The sequence below is a fragment of the Penaeus monodon genome, chromosome 21 (assembly GCF_015228065.2).
Source record: "Penaeus monodon isolate SGIC_2016 chromosome 21, NSTDA_Pmon_1, whole genome shotgun sequence".
In the NCBI taxonomy this organism is placed as follows: domain Eukaryota; kingdom Metazoa; phylum Arthropoda; class Malacostraca; order Decapoda; family Penaeidae; genus Penaeus; species Penaeus monodon.
This window is the reverse complement of record NC_051406.1, coordinates 31,191,580-31,191,895: the sequence shown is the minus strand read 5'-3', so window position 1 is coordinate 31,191,895 and position 316 is coordinate 31,191,580. Positions and strand designations below refer to the sequence as shown.

General features: G+C 35.1%; 1 protein-coding gene across 4 annotated transcripts in view; it reads right to left on the bottom strand.

Annotated features, from left to right (window-relative positions):
- Positions 1-316, bottom strand: part of LOC119586422 — a 37,691-nt gene that overhangs the window by 7,536 nt on the left and 29,839 nt on the right. The gene's annotated exons all lie outside the window — the stretch shown is intronic.

The following is a 316-nucleotide window of genomic DNA, read 5'->3' as shown; positions in this document are numbered from 1 at the left end:
TTTATAAACCTAATAAATTACTGCAAAGGCCTATGCATTGATATCTAATCATCTTTTCTTTCTTAACATTGATATGAATTACAATCACCAACATGCTAAGAGTGATGCTGCTATAAAATGACAGAGAATTCATGGCAGTAACGAAAACAACGGCTTGGAGAGCGATGTGGGGGGCTACGAATGAGAATAATAACCTCAACAAAATAAAAACGCAATAAATAGTAATGACAACCACAAGGCAAAACTTTAATGTAATATCGAAGTAACTTCCCTGTAATGTAGGCTGTATGATGGCCGGTATGTCCTAGTTATTACA